Here is a 20,390-nt window from a genome sequence, read left to right as displayed (position 1 = left end):
GACCGGCCCAACCGCGGCTTTCAGAATGGACCTTGGAGGGAGCAGGACGCGACCAACTGGAATGGGGGGGGGGGGGGGGAGAAGTCGCACATATGGGCACCAAGCAACATTTCTTTCCCCCTTTTCATTCAAAGTGCTGGAGAAAAGCCTCCTTTCAAATACTTTCAAGCCCTCCTTCCTTCTTATCCCACACAAACAGTATGCATGAGTGCCACGCTGGAGTAAAAACAGCATCCTGAGTGAGGATGGACACAGGTGAGGCGCCTTCCTCCAAGTTGGATGGGAAACCGCGCAGGGAGTCGAGAAATAACGGAGTCTGTGGCCACCAGCCCTCCTCCTCCTCCTCCTCCTCCTCCTCCTGGTCGTCCTCCAGGCGCCCCCCGCCCGGCTCCCGCTCCTCCCCGCAGCGCGGCCCCCTGCCCTCCCTCCCTCCCTCCGAGGCGGCCTTACCTCCTCCCTCCCTCCCTCGGCCACACAGACGGCGCTCAGCCCGCGGTCTCGGATGCTGCTGCTCCTGCTCCTGCTCCTGCTCCTGCTCCTTCCTCCCTCCGAGCGTTGCCTTAGAAACCGAGGCAGGCACAAAAAGTGTGGCAGAGACACTCAGGTGAGGAGGGTGGTCTCCCTGGCGCCGGGCATCCTCTCTCTCCCCCCGAGGCCTCTCTCTCAAACGTGGGCGCCGGAAAACCACGCGGAGCAGCTCAGACTGGAGGAACGGAAGTCCCTACTCTGGGGTTTCCATGTACGTGAAAAAGGAAGGGATGGTGTCATATGAGCGGGCGGAGCAGAGTCTACGTGTGTGAGAGAGGAAAGAAAAAAAATGTATTTTCCTCTCCCCCCGCCCCTGGTAACGCAGTATCAGGAAACAAAGTGTATTAGTTTTGTGAAAGCACACCCTGGGCATTGTTGCTGCTGCTGTAGCAGCATCCCTTCCTCAACACCTTCAGCCTGTTTGGTAGGAAATAGCAACATGGGGCCCTTCCACACAGCCCTAGATCCCAGAATATCAAGGCAGGAAACCCCACATTATCTATGGATAACCCAATTCAAAGCAAATATTGTGTGACTTTCTGCCTTGATATTCTGAGATATAGGGCTGTGTGGAAGAGCCCTGGGTTATATGAGTCCACACTCAGATATTGTGAGATTTTCTTGATATTCTGGGATATAAGTCTGTGTGGAAGGACCCGTGGATTCCAAAGATGGTAGCATTTCGGTGAGGGCGCTTCCACACAGCCATATAATTCAGAATATCATGGCAGAATAACCCACAATATCTGCTTTGAACTGGATTCTCTTAAGGCACCAGGATTGTGGCGCAGCTGGCTGAGTGTCAGCTGCATTAAGATCACTCTGACCAAAAGGTCATGAGTTCGAAGCCAGCCCAGGTTGGAGTGGGTTTCCTACCAATGGTGTAGCCTGTTGTCGACCTTTGCAACCCGAAAGACAGTTGCATCTGTCAAGTAGGAAAATTAGGTACCACCTTAAAGTGTGGGGAGGCTAAATTAAATAATTTATGAGGCCATTAAAAAAAAGACTCCAGCAAGCACTCCAACAAAAAGCATGCGGGGAATGCGGAAGTACTACATCAGTGTCACAGATGGACAATGAAAGCGACAGCTCCCCTGGCGGCCAGAAAAGGTTAAATAGCCTCTGTCTATGTCTGTATATTTTGCATGTCAAAATTGGCATTGAATGTTTGCCATATATGTGTACACTGTAATCCGCCCTGAGTCCCCTGCAGGGTGAGAAGGGCGGAATATAAAAGCTATAAATAAATAAATAAATAAATAAATAAATAAATAAAGGCCCTTCCACATAGCCTTATATCCCAGAATATCAAGGCAGGAAATCCCACATTATCCAAGTGTGGACTCAGATAAACCAGTTTAAAACAGATATTGTGGGATTTTCCGCCTTGATATTCTGGGATATAAGGCTGTGTGGAAGGGCCCTGAGTCCAGATAATATAGGGTTTTATTCAGCTGGGCATTAGTTGGGGGGGGGGGGAGTCAAATGAGCTATCCAAGGTGCTGAAACCTTTTTGGGATCGACCCTTTCCTGCAGCTCCTTGAAACCTTGGACTGAAGCCCAGAGTGGATTTGCCATCTCACTGGCAGGGAGGACAGCAAACAGTTTGTATCCCTTTTAGAAAACCTGCATTTTTTTTTAAAAAAAGTCTCAGTATTTCATTTTAATTATTTGATTAGATTAAATGTTTGTTTTCAGTGCATCTTTGCCTCTCAAGGCCCACCAGCCAACATTCGAAAGCACATCAAAGGACTATTTGGAAACAGACCCCAAACAGGTTTTAAAATAAAAATAAAATACGACATGTAAAACAAGGGCCTCCTGGTGGGGCAGCAGGTTCAACCACTGAGCTACTGAACTGGCTGACAAAAAGATTGGCAGTTCAATCCTGAGGAGCAGGGTGAGCTCCTGCTGTTAGGCCCAGCTTCTGCCAACCCAGCAGTTCGAAAACATACAAATGTGAGTAGATCAATAGGTACCACTTTGGCAGGAGGGTAATGGTCCTCCATGCAGTCATGCCTGCCTCATGACCTTGGAGGCATCTATGGACAACGCCAGCTCTTCAGCTTAGAAATGGAGATGAGCACCACCCACGGAGTTGGACTCAACTAGACTTAATGTCACAGGGAAACCTTTACCATTACTATAATAAAAACAATCAGTAAAACTTAAAAAATATGCACAACAATGCAGTCTTCACTGCCTGCTCAAGAATGTAATAATTATAATACATTTTATTTACTACCCCACCTCTCCTAATGGCTCAAGTCAAACAGAGTCAAAACACATCAATATAAAATAAATAGAACAAAACACACCACCATAAAGCACATCCATCAAAACACATGGTACAAAGATCAACATACAGCAGCAATAGAATGTAAATCCAAAATTCATGGTTCAGTTTTGACTGGGTACACCTGCCAGAAGATACCATTTTTAAGTTGTGTCTTAAATGTTGTCAGCATATTTAGCTGTTGAATCTCTTCTGGCAGGTCGTTCCACAGTCGTGGAGCAGCTGATGAAAAGGTCCTCTGGGGAATGGTCGCAAATCAGGTTCTGGTTGGATGGAGTAAGCGTCTCCCAGAGGACCTCAGTGTCATAAGGGGCGGATTATATGGGAGAAGGCGACCCTGCAGTATAACTTGTTAACCTAACCTCTCGGGATGACGACACAGAACTTCTGCTGAGGACCTAAACTCCAGGCAGACCCATGTGAGAGGACAACACAAAATCCACAGAGGACAAAACAAAAGCAAGCTTTCAAAGCTTCACTGGATTCTTCATCACACAAAATATTTTAAGTATGCACAAGAAAGAAAGAAAAACCACTGTGTTGGGATCACAGAGCTACATTTCGTATCAGATGTTGTCTCAAGGTGGTCGAGAGGGAACTCAATGAAGACAGAGGACACTTTTTTTGTGGCATGTGGGGGCAAGACAACAGCTAATAAAATTTAAACTCCATCAGCCACAGTAAAGTGACTCCTCTTGGGATCCAGGGTGTCTCCTTACCCTGTAAAGCCACATCTCCCTCTCCCTGCAATCTGATTCCTTTTAAGGCAGAAAAAAGGCATTTCTGAAGACATGTCTGTGCTCGTATATCTGGGAAAACATTAAGTGCTCTATAGGTAAAGCTCAGCCAGTTCAAAAGAAACTTTAACTTTTATTGGAGATAGAAACCTCCAAGCCATGTACGGCTTTGCATGTTAAACATGGGTGCAGCAGAGGCAAGGCTCATAAAGACAACAGCCTGGAGGTTTTTTTCCCCATAAAGCAGGAACTATGGTATCATATGCCGTTGCCACCATCCTTGGGCTTCCCTGTTTCTTTTGAATTTAGGTACAATTCAAATGGGTTATCCCAGCAACAGTGCATTTTGGGAGTTATTCCTGTTGTTAGCAAAAGTATTTGCAAGAGGCTTAGACCCAAATGAGCAAGGCACATTGCCCACACAAAAGTCCTGTTCTATTTGGAAATGAATACGTGTGTTTGTGTTTCCACAAGGACTGTCATGATGAGGACCCACATTTCAACATTTACCACTTCACCACTTCATGGCACCCTAAATTGAGCATGGAAACAAATGCTTAAATGGATATAAAAGTATGTACTGAGGGATTCTGCAATTTCTAACCATGGTCATTCTCAAAGCAGTGAAAGAGACCAATAGCTGATTTTATATAACTGCATCAATGAGCTCCTTTTCCTTTCTTTCTTTACCTTTTCATAAAATGCAGAGGTGATCATCCATATCAACTTATCATATTATTCAATTGAGAATTTTGAAAAGAAAAGTGAAAAAAAATCTACTGAGGGGTCTTAAGAAAAAAGCAAAAGTATATTAACAGCCTATTTATAGCTCAGGCACACCTGTCACTCAATTATGTGTAGTTTTATTTATTTATTTATTTATTTATTTATTTATTTACAGTTCTTATATTCCGCCCTTCTCACCCCGCAGGGGACTCAGGGCGGATTACAGTAAACACATATATGGCAAACATTCAATGCCAGTTTGACAAACAACATTTAACACACAAATACACCGAGGCTATTTAACTTTTTTCTGGCCACCAGGGGAGCTGCTGCTTTTCATCATCCATCAACGACACCGATGAAGTTCTTCCGCATTCCACATTTCCCGGAGTCTTTTTTCTTTATGGCCTCATAAATTAGTTAAATTTAGCCTCCCACACAAGGTGGTGCCTTATTTTCCTACTTGACAGATGCAACTGTCTTTCGGGTTGCAAAGGTCGACAACGGGCTACACAATGGCTGGACACCCACTCCAGCCCGGGCTGGCTTCGAACTCATGACCTTTTGGTCAGAGTGATCTTAATGCAGCTGACACTCAGCCAGCTGCGCCACAATCCCGGTGCTTTCCTCCAGTATGTCCCAATCATCCACTTTTCTTCAACAAAATGCAGCTACAAAAGCTATAATGTTCCATTGAAGAACATTGTGCACGTGTGATCCACATTCCTTCTTCCTCTGGCCATTTTTTCTATTAAAATTTTAATAAGTAGCTTTATTATCAAGGTAACATGAACTGATAAGTAAGAGGGAAGGGCAGTCAATTTTCCAGGGCCTAGCAACCAACCAACCAGTCTTGTTTGCTATGAAGGAAGTGGATCTAAGCCATGCTGTGAAGTAGTGTGCAGAAAAGAGACAGGAATCAGCAACCACCACTCCCAGATGTTGTAGGATTGCAGCTCTTTTCAACATTGGCTTTCTAGTCAGAGCTGATAGGACTTGTATTCCAACAACATCTGGAGAACTTCGTGATTCTCATCACGAATGCTGAGTGAGTAAGGGTTATGAGTAATTAAGTGAGTTCTTTTCTGGAACTAGGAAGCATGATGCCTTACAGGTCCCAGAATCTGTAAGAAGTCAGGACTTGTCTAACCCCTATTTCCTAACGACAGTATTCATGAATTTTAGCTACGTTTGGGGCCCTATGTTTATGTAATTTTCAATTTAATATTGGACTGGATTGAGTTTCTTACTCTACACTTCAAAACATTTCAAATAGGTTAAATATTTCTGTTGCTATCCACATAGTAAATCTGGAGATTTAATTAGGAAAACAGTTTGAGAGAAAAATATATAACATAAAAATGAGCAAGTTTCCTGGTCTAGATGGTTTCTTTCCATAACTCTATAACTATTTTAGAATCCTTACACAAATCCTCAGTCAGTTTAATGCATATGTGAAATCAATTACAGTTTCTGATTCTTGTATACTAAAATTATCCTAATTGATAAGATGTGCAAAGAACCCACTGATTTACATCACCCAACATTTCTTTATGAATTGGAATTTTACCACTTTGTTTTCTGATTAGGCAAATTAAAAACTCAAATGCATCACAATCAAGTTTGGTTTATATTGGATACACAGATTCTTCAAGATTCTTCAAGTTGGGAGCCACAGGAGCCATCTAGCCATGTAGGAATACACAACCAAGAATGCATTCACACTGTAGGAGTGATGAAGTTTGACACCATTTTAACTGCCATGACTCGATGCTATGGAATCATGGGAGTTGTAGTTTGGTGAGGTAGAGAAGTCAAAAGACATCATAAAACAACAACTCCTAGGTTTCAATAATAATAGATGTCACCTTTCAGTACACAATCTATTGCAAGGCTTCTCCTGTATGGTTATGGCTTCACATCTGAGTTCTCAGAACAGTAAGTACTTGGGGTGGGGGGTATATTACTGAGTGTTCTGATTTCCTAGGAATTGGACTCAGACAACTGAGCAAGCACATGGAAACAATTTGTTACTCCCACAACAAGTATGTGCAGGTATGTGATATGTGCAAGAACAGCATGGTTTGCCCCATACTGAGCTGGTATTTAAACTCAGGGCTCACCTGTCCAAATGAATTATGTAGTGCTGGCCTCTTCCTCATAGCTCAGCTCCGTCTGACATTTACTTGGGCACATTACTTGCTAGTTCGTGTACTTCATATTCTGATAAGCAAAACCATTCCCCGTCTACTATTTTTCAAAACTGTTCTAAATCAAACTGAAGACTGTACAGAATGAAAACCTTTGGCTCCTTTCCCACAGAAGCGTAATACTGGCCTCCTGAACACAGCTGTCCTCAGCCGGAATCTGTTTTTCTTCTGCCACTACAGCTTCTTGTACAAATCTTTGTTTCTGTCACTGGTGATCTTTGCTGCTTGTCAGAAGTGATGTTTTACAATCACCTTTGGCCAGTTTTTGTCTTTTTAAAGCATTCCTCTTCTCCTGAAATTCCCCTTATTTTCTTTAATTTTTGTCTCATTGGCTCTGGTTCAGGGCTTTAAAAACTTTTCCTACTTTGACCACTTTCTGTCTGAAATTTTTTTCATGACCCATTTCCACCCCAGAAATAGGTATAAAAATATTTTTAGTGGAAATAAACCAGCATTTCCAAGGTTTGTTAAACAGGCTGATCTTCCTTTTTATGGAGTACAGTTGAGTCCATTGAAAATGCTGCATATTCTTGCTATAAATTTCTTTAAAAGCTATTAAGTGGTGTTCAAAAACGTTTTACTGTTGCCAAATTTTTGAGACCCCAACATTGAGCTACAGGGACCCCATTTAGGGCTGAGACCCACAGTTTAAGAAACAGTACTCTATTTCACAGTATATTCCATCAACTTCCTCAAGTCTCTTCCACCTCCCACTCTTCTATAGCATCCAGAATATATTCGTGAGGTTAACCACACAATGGATGATTAACTTAAAGCGGTAATGCAGATCCCAGTTGTATAGAACTTGGAAAACAAACAATTTGTTTACTGGTTGATTCATACATTTATGGCAAAGGAAATTATATTTGTTCAAGCCTCAGTGGTGGGGTTATGTGTGTGTAAAATGTTCATTGTTTTGTGTTCTGTTTATACTATACGTTGTTAATGTGTGTAAATAAAAATGTATATATATATGAGTGTGTGTGTATATATTAAAATGTGTGTGTGTGTGTGTGTGTGTGTATGGTATAGAACTTGGAAAAATATTGTGTGCGTTTTCCTTCTTAGCTACCATTACCAAGTAACTGGCATGCAAAAAAAAAATGGGAGTCCCAGTCTGGTACTTCCAGTGGAAGGCAGAAAGACTGATGCTAAGAAAAGACTGGAAGGTCACCTAGGTCCTGCATCTTTCAGAGTGCTATGAGTAGATATTGCATAGAAAGGCCTTACTCACACTCTGGAAATCCCTTTCACTGAATATATGCCATTTAATGAGAGTGCCTTGGACCGCGAGAAGATCCAACAAGTCCATACTTAAGGAAATAAAGCCTGATTGCTCATTGGAGGGAAGGATAGTAGAGACAAAGATGAAGTACTTTGGCCACATCATGAGAAGAAAAGAAAGCTTAGAGAAGACAATGATGGTGGGGAAAATGGAAGGAAAAAGGAAGAGGGGCCGACCAAGGGCAAGATGGATGGATGGCATCCTTGAAGTGACTGGCTTGACTCTGAAGGAGCTGAGGGAGGTGACGGCTGACAGGGAGCTCTGGCATGGGATGGTCCATGAGGTCACGAAGAGTCGTAAGCAACTGAACGAATGAACAACAACATGCCATTTAATGTGCAGTCTGATACTATTCAAATTCGCAACTGATTTTGGAAGGATTTAATTAACTCATTTGGAGGTTGCATTGTAATTAATATACCATTTCCCCCTCAACTTGGCCTCAATCCTTGCATGAGATGGACTAGATTTGGAATTAAATACAGATAGAGAAACAGATGTGTCCTGGATGACTAAGTCACCTTGGGGGTTATAGAAACAGTATGCATAGATGGAAAGCCAAACAGTTTTTGGATATTGCTGCCACTGCTGCAGCCAGAATACCACTTCAAATAACAAGTGTAAATATGACATTCTTGCTAGACCCAAATGTTTTCTTATTAATTTAGAACATTCAGTAGCCCTTTTCCAATGGACACTTTCATCTCCATAGAACATGGCTTGACAGCAGCAACTTTTAATCTTTACCATTGGCTATGCTGTCAAGGGCTGATGGACACTGTATTTCAACAACATGTGCAGAGACACCCTTTGTTTTCCCTGGAGAGAAGTGGGAGACAACTAATCAGAACAACAACACACACACAATTAAAACAGCTGCAACAAGGTCACTCTTCTATTATCTTCTATTCCATCCATGGGTACTTATTTATTTACTCACTATATTTATATCTTGCCTTTCTGTACACCGGAGGGGACTGAAGGCAGCTTACAGATAGGCAATAATTCAAAGCCTTTACAACAATATACAGTCAAATTACATTTAAATTAAAATACTTATGAGCATCAGCCAGGACAAGTTCAAATCCATCCTGGTGCTGAAAACCTGTCTGTATCTTCTTCTTTAGTTTTATGAATAATTGCCTGCAGGCTTTTCTGCTCCCATGGACATATGAACACACACACACACACACAGAGAGAGAATTTACTGGGTTCCTGTCGATGTCTGCTAGCAATGAGAGTGCAGATGCATCAGATTAGCTCAAAAGCCATTCCTCAATTAGCTTATTTTGCTTTGTTGTATCTGAAAAGTAAAACCACGTCTGCTACTATATCAAACATGGCTATCTAATTCATTAATATTTCATGTTTTTTGTCTGGAGATTAACAATTGCCTCTCTAGAGCTTTAATCGCACCATAAGGGAGCCATTTAATAATTGCAGACCTAAGTTCCAGTCCTACACACATTCATCTTGATGAGTAAGGGCCCACACGGTCATCACTCTGAATCGACTGGGTCACCGTGTAGCTTATGAGGCTCAAATTACTCACGTGCACAAATGTTTGCATACTCAGAAGAAACCAAGTGACGGGGAGAACTGAATACCCTGGCGGAAGATCTGTTGGGTGAAGGTGTCATTTTACTGTCAGTGCTCCGACCAGACAGTGCTCTTTAGACTGTCTCACAAGCTATGCTGCCTTACAACCAAAGAATTTACCCTTCAGAAGGAGCAGACGATGTCAAGGAGCCACATTAGAATCCTAAACTCTGCACCAAGCAATGGATTCATCCAGATGGCATGAGAGTAAGAGCAAAGCAAAACATTTCCAGCCTGCTGCTTGCATATTAATCTGCAACATTACATGATGTTCTCGTTTCTGTTTTAATTCTCTGTAATTACCACGTCTCTTTGCTCTTGTTATAGATAATGGAAAAACACAATAAATTAGTAGTACTGACTGTCTACAATGCAGTTCATGACATCATTCATCCGTGCCTCTAAATTCTGCTCCACATCAAATCTCCAAATTGCTCCCTTTCAATCTCCAGAATAAGTGATAGACACACATTTAGAAATACTAGGAGTTCAAGATCCAAGTGTGTATGGGGAGCTCACTGTGTCCGTTTGGGGTGAGCCTTCCCCAAATACTTGGATGATTCGTGTTTGGAAATAAGTGTTTGGGAAGTGTAGAGTGTATTGAAATAACTATACACAGGAAGGTATGTCAACAGACAGTCTATTACAGACATGGACAAACTTCGCCCTCCAGATGTTTTGGACTCCAACTCCCACAATTCCTAACAGCCTCAGACCTTTTCCTTTTCCTCCTCAGCCGCTTAAGTGGGAAAACGAAAAAGAAAGGGGAAAAGGAAAGGGCCTGAGGCTGTTAGGAATTGTGGGAGTTGGAATCCAAAACACCTGGAGGGCCAAAGTTTGCCCATGTCTGGTCTATTAGATTTACGATACAGTTAGAATGTCAGAGAAGCATAAAACCCACCTTTATCGATAAAATGGGACAAGCAATTAGGAGGGATGGATGACCTGAGTCAAATGCATGCCCTTTAAAATCAATATTTTGGGACATTCTTTTAAACATACAACAAAGGAGCAGCTGGGGGGGCCCAGTGACGCAGTGAGCTAAACTGCTGAGCTGCTGAACTTGCTGACCTAAAGGTTGGCAGTTCGAATCTGGGGAGCTGAGTGAGCTCCTTCTGTTAGGCCCAGCTTCTGCCAACCTAGCAGTTCAAAAACATGCAAATGTAAGTAGATCAATAGTACCACTTCGGTAGGAAGGTAACGAGTTTCATGCAGTTACCTTCCATCCATCCACATGACCTTGGAGGTGTCTACAGACAATGCTGGCTCTTCGGCTTAGAAATGGAGATGAGCACCACCACCACCACCACCACCCCTCCGAATCAGACACGACTGGACTTAATGTCAGAGGAAACCTTTGCCTTTGCCTTTACCTTTAAGGGAGCAGCTAATTAAATAAAAAAATCCCAAGTATGAATAGTGCCCATTTCTTTACAAAATCTATGCCTGGTACAGTGTTTCAGATCCTAGACTCATCAAAAAAGCATTGCATTAAGTAAGGTCAGCAACCAGTATCTGGGCATTGGCTGTGATGGTATAGAAAACTGTAATTACGCAGGGTCAGCCCTGTTTAGTACTTGGGTAGGAGACCACCCAAGATTCCCAGGTGCTTCACTGGCCAAACTCTTTCTGAATATTTGTTTACCTAAGACAACCCTACAAACCCATTGAGTCACCACATGTCAACAGTTTGACCTAAAGGCACACATCTAGATTAGTTCTACACCTCTATGTCACATTATGCTCCAATGAAAGGCTCCTTCCTTCCTTCCTTCCTTCCTTCCTTCCTTCCTTCCTTCCTTCCTTCCTTCCTTCCTTCCTTCCTTCCTTCCTTCCTTCCTTCCTTCCTTCTCTCCCTGGCAATGCCGCTCTCCATCCTTTGGACCCGCTGCAGAGTTTCAATCCCGGCGAAATTTCAGAGGAAGGAAGGGAGAGCTGGATGATCCCTCAATCTCGTTAGTGAGCCAGCCTCCTCATCCCCCTCCCCGCCCTTGAGAAACTGCAAGTCGCTTCTGGTGTGAGAGAACTGGCTGTCTGCAAGGACGTTGACCAGGAGACGCCCGGATGTGTGGTGTTTTACCATCCTGTGGGAGGCTTCTCTCATGTCCCCGCATGGGGAGCTGGGGCTGACAGACAGAAGCGCATCCCACTCCTCGGATTCGAACCGCCAACCTGTCGGTCAGCAGTCCTGCCAGCACAAGGACTTAACCCAGGCATGGGCAAACCTCGGCCCTCCAGGTGTTTTGGACTCCAACTCCCACAATTCCTAACAGCCTACCGGCTGTTAGGAATTGTGCCACCGGAGGCTTAATTCCTCATCTCCCTAAAGCCCAGGAAGCGAGGGCTGGTGGGGCACCCCACGGCAGGAAGGGCCCCCGAGCATCACGCAGACCTCGTTTGGGGGTTTAAAGGGGCAGGAACCCATTCAGGCGAATGAAGCAGAGCTCAGAGAGACGGGCTTCGGAGCCAGGGAGCCAATGGGGCCGAGGGAGACCAAACAGGAGGGGACGAGACCGCCTGGAACATGGACAACAAGAGCGAAAGGGCCTGCTTGAGAGGCTTCCTTTTGGGGCCAGCGGCGCCCAACTTGGTGGAAGAGGCGCGCGAGGAGTAAGTGGCGCGAGGCGCTCCGCAATCCTTGAGGCCGCCACGCACGAAAACCCCCGGGAGGGAGGGGGGAGGGGAGAGGGAGGGGGCAGCAGGACCCGCCGCTTGCCCAGAGCCTCCAGGGTCACTCTGACATTGGCAGGGAGGCGAGATCGCATTTACAACTCATCCTCGGAACTGAGAAACGCTGGGATTGAGAGCGTGGGGCGAGGAGAAGAGGCAGGAATGGGACGGCGGGTGGGAGACAAGCCCTAGCCTGGTAGCTCGTAGGCGCTTCGGCCCCAAAGATGCCCCCGGCGCCCAGAGAGGGCTCGCAGAGGAGGCAGCCTCCCGACCCACGGCGCGCCGAGGGCTGCCAGGAAGAGGACGACGACGACGACGACGAGGAGGAGGAGGAGGAGGAGAGGCGCGGAGTCCAAACCCATCGGCGCGCACGTAGGCACCCGGCCTGGCAGGCGCTCCCTCCCCGCCGCCCCTCGGCTATAGGTCGCGGAGGGGCCTCTCCGCCCGAAGCCCTCTCTTCCTCCTCCTCCTCCTCCTCCTGTCCCGGGGGAAGGGATGCTGCGGGCCATAGGGCGAAGGGCAAGCCCCCCATCCCTCCTCATCCCCGGACTCACCTGGGGTCTCGCGACAAGGGCGCCTCCTCCTCCGGGGGGCGAGGGTCTCCGGTCCCGGGCGAGTGGGCGCCTGGGGCTGGGAAGGCGGCAGCTCCTCTGCGGGCGAGGCCGGGGAGGCAGAGGGCGGGCCGGCGGCGGGATGGTCCTGGCGCCTCCCACGGGGTCGGGACTGGGCGGGCGGCTGGTTGGCCGCAGGTGGGGGTTGGTTTGTTGTCCAACGTGGGTGGCCGCGGAGAGAGAGAGACAGGGGCGGGTTTGGCCCTCTCGATCCAAACCTGGGTCAGGCCTGGGAACCGGACCAGAACCAGGAGAGCCACAAGTGTCCGGAGGACTGGATCCAACTGGGCGGGATTAAGGACAGAGAGGAGGAGGGAGGGCCAGGGAACTGGAGCAGGAAGGAAAGCCTTCAGCACCTTGGAGAGCTACCATACAGTTCCGATTCCACCCCATTGGAAGGAGACCACAGGGCAGGGGCCATCCACGTGGAACTTGAGTGCCCCCCCCCCCGCCACCTTGGAAGGGGCCAGAGCAACAACCTCACGAGGGTTGGGGACACCCAGTGGGATCGCTCATGGTGTCACCCAGGTATTTTTGATTACAGGAGGGTGAGTCAAGCACTGAAAGGGTTAGTAGGCCGAAGCCTGTTAGAGTCACTGGGCCAAAGCTAGTATCATCCTGAGAAGAGTGAGTAGGCCAAAGCCTGTTCGAGTTAGTGGGCCAAAACTAGTGTCCTCCAGAGGAGTGTGAGGTAAATCTCTGTGTGAGAGAAGTCTCCTGTGAGAAAGTTCCTGTGTGAAGGCTGCTGTGCGTAAAGCGACTATGTATTCATTTATTTGTGTTATTGAAACCTTGTTGTTGTAAATAGTGCAACTATATTATTTTACTACAAATAAAAGCCTCCGATGGAAGAGATAACATTGATCTGTGTGTTTTTGTTCTTTTTTATCACTTTGGGCTGCAGGTCCTGGGTCACACTCCTGCTGCTAAATTACTGTGGTGTGCATTTATGAGGAGGGTTTTTTGTTAATAAGCCCATTCACTCAACAGGTTTGACCCTCTCGATCCAAACCAGGGTCAGACCTGGGAACCGGATCAGAACCAAGGGAGCCACAAGTGTCTATACGACTGGATCCAACTGGGCTGGGTTAAGAACAGACAAAATGAGGGAGGAACAGGGCACTAGGGGCAAGCAGGAAGGAAAGCCTTCAGCACCTTGGAGAGCTCCCATACAATTCAGATTCCACCACACTGTGAATTTAGAAGCCTAGCTTGGGAGGAGACCACAGGGCAGGGGCCATCAAGTTCAACCCCCCTTGACCATGCGGGGACTTGGGACATGGAGCTTGAGTGCCCCTCTCCACCTTGGAAGCAGCCAGATCAGCGGCATCATGAGGGTTGGGGACACCCAATGGGATCACTCATGGTGCCCCCCCCCCCCGCTCAACCCTCTTCCACCTGGGAGAGGGAACTGGGGTTGGGAACCAGGGTTGGTCTCAAAGGCACCACGTTCAACCAGAAGACTGCATGAAAAATTATAGACCATCATTGGGGTGTCGCCCCCTCCAGTGATCTCCCCCAATGTGGTCAGCACCCCTGGACCTCCTGGGCTAGAGCTCTAACCCTCCCCTTATAACAGTGCTGGGGAATCTGTCTGATGTTCCCAATCCCCATTAATCCTCAGAAGTGGCAAGAAATAAGAGTCTGGGCAGTGGCAAGACATCATGTCTCCCAAACAGTCTGGGAAGTGTCAGAAAATCATGCGGGTAATGTTCCTGCTTGTCTGAAGGGTCAAAGTTCACTCCTCTCCCCAGTCCTGGCATTCAGGATTCTTTCACTGAGCACGAACACTCCTCTGTGCCATTGGCCTTTTTCGTGAAGGCTATTTTGGAGGCTTGTGCTGTCTTTCATCTGTTGCCACTGTTGTGCTTATCACTTAACGACACTCAAACACACCAGCCTCAGATGCCTTTCTCTTCCCTCAGGCTCACAGTTCCCTTGGGCAGCATCATTATTTAGCAGCTGGGACCCCTTCTACTTTTAGGTCTGAATGAAACAGGCAACTTTTCAATCCCGGTAAGCAATAGCATCACATTTCATACAGGGAGACTGACTCAGGCCCATTTAATGCAGTTTCAAACTGGTATTGAATAAAGTGATTTCACTGTGCACATGATTACACAAGAAGCCCTGGACCCAGTTTGAGGCCCAGTTTGGTGATTACACAAAATCATAATACACATGAATGCATATTAAGGGCTGTGATTAATGTGTTTTTGTGGAAGGTTGTTTTGAGAGCTGCTGCAGTCTGAAGCTATTTTCAAACTGCATTAAATGGTCAGTGTAGATGGGGGTTCAGCAAAGGAAGCCACAGCTCCCTTGCTTCTGCAAGGAGTGAGCAGCTCTGTGGGAAAGGTGACCCACTTTTGTTTCCCTGCCCTCATTGATGCATTCAGGTGTACCAGAAGTGAAATTGCAGCACTTCCAGACAGCATTTTCGGCCCATTCTCATTGTTTTTCAGTGTGTGGCTGATTCTGAGGAGACTAAAGCAAACCTTTGCATTTGTGGTAATATGGATGTGCATTTGAGGGCAAAAAACTTGTTGAAAGTTAGCCCAAAATAGGCACAAGGGCAATAGGAAGTCTTAATCGGGAATTTGTGATGACACAAAAGTGGGGCTTGGGGCTGCTTATGAGCCACATTTTCCTCACCCACTCTACATCCACTATTCCCTTTTTCTTGTCTACCTCTGCACTTAAAAAAATAAATACATCCTGTCAAAATTAAATAATAATACTAATAATAACAATAATTTTATACCTCAACACCATCTCCTGAAGGGACTTGAGGTGGTTCACAAAACACTCAAAGGCGCAAACACACAAAATACAACAAGTGCATAAATAATAACACAAAAGCAATAACAATAAATAATAATAAACCTGTAAAACATTAGTAATTTTGTTCTTAAACATGATTGTCACAGGATTTAATACATGTTTCAAATGAATACTTCAGTTTAGTTGTTTTAAGTTCAATTCTAAAAGCTGCTGTGATTATCCAGATCTTCCAGATGCTCCTCTCTTTTAAATGTACAGTTCTGCAAATCACTCGGTACATTTTATGATATCTACAATCACTAAATGTGAAATAAGACATTAAAATTAAAACTCTTATCTGATTCCACACCCCTATTATTATTATTATTATTATTATTATTATTATTATGTTTATTTACACCCTGCTTTTTCTCTCCACAGAGGAGATTTGAAGCCGTTTACATTAAAAACATTCCAATACAATTTAAAATATACAAATATACAAACATTAAAACAGAATTAAATATCAATGGTATATTAAAACATTTGCAGTTAAAATCCATAAAAGCTGATGAAAGACATATTAAGAGATACAACCATAGAAAAGGAGCTGCTTGCTATCACTGAAATGCCTGCTTTTAGTAAAGGAGGAATATATCCACCCTCTTTGTTTAACTCTTCCTTCTACTTCTACTCCTGACCAAAAGCCTGAAAGGAAGCTTGCCCAAAAAGTCCTATCTCATCCCTTCACCAACTTCCCCTCTCCTGGAGGAAGACCGTGTAACAGGGACTCAGAAGACGAACAAATCTAGTCCTCATTACTGATATAGTAATTTCCTTGCCTCAATAGTGCAACTGTCATGGAGTCCTGATTGTGCACTACATCCTTTGACTGATTTTCCAGTGACACACATGTTGGCCAATAATATGAATTCTATCCCTAGACCCAGCTTTATTCTCTTTAATGTTCACAGCCCAACTCTCACATATCACATGTCGTCGTCATCATCGTCATCACAGAATCATATAGCTGGAAGAGACCTCGTGGGCCATCCGGTCCAATCTAGTCCAATCTAATAATAATAATAATAATAATAATAATAATAATAATAATAATAATAAAAATAAAAATAATAATAATTGTTCTCCGCCTCTCCTTGTGGCTACAACATAGCTAAAAACACATAATCAGCATGATTATATAAAATACACATATTAAAACATATTTCTACAAAATATATACATTAAAATGCACAGAACAAATATTAAACTATAGTGAACACAAGATGTGAGTTTAAAATTCATGGTTAAAACTGACTGAGTAGGGCTGCCAGCAGAGTTAAGTTTTCAGATGTGTTTTAAATTCCTATAGCTCATTTTCCCGTCAGACCTTTTCTGGCAGGTTGTTTCACATTCTTGGGATGGTCGAAGTAACCAGTCGGGTTCTGGCTGATTGGCGTTAAGTGTCTCCCAGAGGATCCCAGTGTACTCAAGGGTGTATTGTACAGAAGAAGGAGATCCTGTAGGTAATTAAGACCCAAACCATGTAGGGCTCTAAAGGTCAAAATCCAAGCTTTGTACATCACACATCTAAGCTATTATGTGGCCTCTTAAAGCTAATTACTGACTGTTCATTTTCTTTACAAATATAGTGAACATGGGCTTGCTAGAAGCAACTGCCTTGCAGCTTCCTGTAGAAGCTGTCGGTTCTCCATTTCCTGTTATGTTAATACATACTGAGGAAGATGTAGTTTTAAATGGGATTTTCATAGATGCTTCCAATGATTGTAAGTCCTGTATATTCTGATTTGCAAAGGCCATTGTCTGCTACAATGCTGATGCTTAGAAAATACTGCCACAGAGAGAAAATTGCTCTTAAGGATGAATTAATCAAAGAGCTGGCTAGATAGTACTTCCTAATTTCCCAGCTGCTTGAAGTTTGTGTTTGAATTAGAAAAGCAGATAAGAGTGACTCACAGACATATTGCAATTAAGAGAGTCAGGGTCAGAGACATGAAAGCATAATTTTGCAATTGTTAGCCTGCCACCTGTTTGCCGTCTTGGTTGTTAGAATCATAGAGAACCAATGAAAATCCGTATTATCCAGCTTAGACCTATGAAATAATCTTTGTACACCAATGAGAATATGCTTTGGACTTTCTGTAAAAGTGATAAAAGCCTTGCAACCCCATTTTGAGGTGGCGACAGACCTTTTGTGCTGTAGGCACCTACTGTCGCTTATTGCTATTCGCCCAGAATAAACAGCTTCTGCCGTTGGATTTCAACTTGTGCCGTACTTTCCTTTTCACCGCTTTCACGAGCCCAAGGAGGTTCCTGACTTCGTGCAGAGTTCTGGAGTGATGGTGAGCCGTTGCCCCTACAATACCACCACACTTCAAAAAATGTTTGAAAGAGTTTTACAAATATATTTAATATGGCATACACTCAAAGGGACCAGAAGCCATTTGATCATATGTGCTCATCTGAAACCTTGAATATATACATTCCCAATTCAATATTTTACTCTCCAGAAGGGATGGGAGGATGGGGTACACCTAATTTGCAAAATTATTTTGAGGCCTATCAGTTAACAAGATTGATAGAATTAGATTTTGATGATTCAAGAAGATGGACCAGAATGGAAAAAAAAAACAATTAATGGATGGGATCATTGTTTGTGCTTAAAAGGATGGATTGACAATAAAACTCTAAAAGAAATTAAAGGGGGCCAATGATCTCATCCCTGGAGTGCTGGAAAAAATGGCAAGGTAAATTCCCAATTAATAAAGTAGAGATACTCCCAGTAAGATTTCTAGACAATATACAATGGATGTAGTGTGAAATTAAAATATTGAGGAAAAATACAATGAAATGCCCCCAAAGCTACACTTTTTTTACCTTATTCCTGTTTTTCTATACTCCAAGGGGGACTCAAGGCAGCTTACAGGTGGCATCTCCACAGTGCCTTAAAAACATAGAATACTAACTTAAAAACAAATTGGATTAAAATTAATACGTATTACAAATAATTAAAATGCATTCCTATGTTAAAACACACCATCCAAGGATCGGAGTCTAAGGCCATAAAAAGTTCAGTGGCTTAGTGAGGCTTACACACAGTGGTATAGGTCAGCATCCAGTATTCTGGCCACTATAATGACTAACCACACTGGACAACTATTTCTCTTCATGGTACTTTTGCAAAATCTTTCCAAGCATCAGCCATTGCAGAAAGTGGAATACTGACTAATGAACTTTTGCCCTAACACTGAAGGAATCTTCTGATATTCTTATACTGTATGTTTGTCAAGTATCTCTCTATTCCTTCCCCTACCTCACACTTGACAAGAAATATATTCACCTGTGTTACAGTAAGCAAGAAGTAAACCAGATTCACATAGTATTCTATGTTGGAGGCCTATCTGAGGATTGTTGTTACGTGCCCTCTATCATGAAGTTTTCTTGGCAAGGTTTGTTCAGAGAGGGTTGCTTTTGCTTTCCTCTGAAACTAAGGGCCCTTCCACACAGCCCTATATCCCAGAATATCAAGGCAGAACATCCCACATTATCTGAATGTGGACTCTGATAACCCAGTTCAAAGATAATGTGGGATTTTCTGCCTTGATTTTCTGGGATATAGGTCTGTGGAAGGCCCCCCAGAATATCAAGGCAGAAAATCCCAAAATATTTGCTTTGAATTGGGTTATCTGAATTCACATTCAGATAATGTGGGAGTTTCTGTCTTGACATTCTGGAATATAGGGCTGTGTGGAAGTGCCCCTAGCCCAACATTCAAGCCACTGTGACACATTGGTTCTCTATTGGTAGTATACATCTAAATAATCATTTGTAGTCTCAGGGCCCTTCCGCACAGCCCCATATCCCAGAAAAATAAGGCAGAAAACCCCACATTATCTGAGTGTGAACTCAGATAACCCAGTTCAAAGCAGATATTGTGGGATTTTCTGTCTTGATGTTCTGAGATATAGGGCTTTGTGGAAGGGCACTGAGTCCACACTCAGATAATGTGGGATTTTCTGCCTTGATATCCTGGGATATAGGGCTGCGTGGAAGGGCCCTGAGCCTCAAAGGAAGACAAAGGCAAAAGCAACCCCCCACTTAAACATTATGCCAAGAGAACTGCATTATAGGTTTGCCTTAGGATTGCCATAAATCAGAAATGACTTGAAAGCACACAGCAACAAGAATTTAAATAAATGAATAGCATCCAAATAGAGTTGGTAGCCTAGCAACCCTTGAAGTACCCAAAAAGGCTACTAAAATGGATCTGAGATAATACTCAATCATCACCATAAAAGGGTAATAAGGCCCCTTCCACACAGCTGAATAAAATCTCACATTATCTGCTTTGAACTAGACTATATGGCAGTGTGGACTCAGATATCCCAGTTGAAAGCAGATATTGTGGGATTTTCTGCCTTGATATTCTGGGTTATACAGCTGTGTGGAAGGGCCCTAAGAGGAATCTTCAATTTTTTACAAAGTCTGAGTCTGGAGTAATGGCATGTAAAGCATGTAACAGTGGGTTACTGTGAGTTTTCCGGGCTGTATGGCCATGTTCTAGAAGCATTCTCTCCTGAAGTTTCACCCACATCTATGGTAGGCATCCCATACAGCCCGAAACTCACAGCAGCCCAGTGAATCCGGGCATGAAAGTCTTTAACAACACAAGGTATATAACAATCCAGCTCTGTAGTTCAGACTTAGCCTCTTTCTCCCTCTGATATTAATTCTCATAAACTATTGGTAAAAATGAATAATCCTCTCCTCTTGATCATCCAGTCAGGAGCAGACTAAAACTGAAAATGGCCAAAAGTCTGTTTACAATTTTCAAAAGAGTCACAATTTTCAAAAGAATAATTAAAAGACGCAGGGATAAACTGCACCTGTTTAAAAAGAGATTTAACAGTTTTGAGGGATTACTAGAATGGCATTTTTTCCCTTTTT

At 44.0% G+C, this 20,390-nt stretch overlaps 1 protein-coding gene and 1 long non-coding RNA gene across 3 annotated transcripts in view; one reads left to right on the top strand and one right to left on the bottom strand.

The window, feature by feature from the left end:
* SLC16A3 (solute carrier family 16 member 3) overlaps positions 1-12,955 on the bottom strand; it is a 42,196-nt gene extending 29,241 nt beyond the window's left edge. Inside the window, exon 1 of one of the 2 annotated variants that reach the window (XM_060764826.2) lies at positions 12,606-12,955. The gene's annotated coding sequence lies outside the window, so the exon portion shown is untranslated. Of the gene's footprint in view, positions 1-450; positions 542-12,605 lie in introns of those variants that run through there. The other variant, XM_060764827.2, reaches the window with a different exon arrangement.
* LOC132768683 (uncharacterized) lies at positions 521-3,513 on the top strand. The gene is made up of 2 exons (XR_010909208.1): positions 521-604; positions 3,024-3,513. It is a non-coding gene; the product is annotated as an uncharacterized lncRNA (long non-coding RNA).
* Positions 12,956-20,390: the final 7,435 nt, after the last annotated feature.

This window comes from Anolis sagrei, chromosome 2 (assembly GCF_037176765.1).
Source record: "Anolis sagrei isolate rAnoSag1 chromosome 2, rAnoSag1.mat, whole genome shotgun sequence".
Lineage (NCBI taxonomy): Eukaryota > Metazoa > Chordata > Lepidosauria > Squamata > Dactyloidae > Anolis > Anolis sagrei.
This window is presented reverse-complemented; position numbering and strand designations above follow the sequence as displayed.